We start from the raw sequence: 252 nt of genomic DNA, 5'->3' as shown, positions 1-252 counted from the left end.
CGTTGCCCAGCGGCCCAACTTTGTGTATTTTCATTACTACATACGATGCAGTTATAAAGAAGGGGCACAGCCTCATCCACTTGTTCTTCTTGGCGCAGAGTCCTTTGAAGTTGTTCATATCATTAGCTTGAGCACCTTCCTAAGGTTTAGGCCTTAGCTCGTTGGAAATTACTCCGAGAGGAAATTGTACGTGTCAGGTATGGTTCAAATTACTTTACACACGTTAATTTAAATCAATTGATCATTTTTTAT

Source organism: Muscardinus avellanarius (genome assembly GCF_963383645.1).
Source record: "Muscardinus avellanarius genome assembly, chromosome: 2".
Lineage (NCBI taxonomy): Eukaryota > Metazoa > Chordata > Mammalia > Rodentia > Gliridae > Muscardinus > Muscardinus avellanarius.
The sequence above is the reverse complement of the archived record's forward strand: the minus strand, read 5'-3'. Positions refer to the sequence as shown.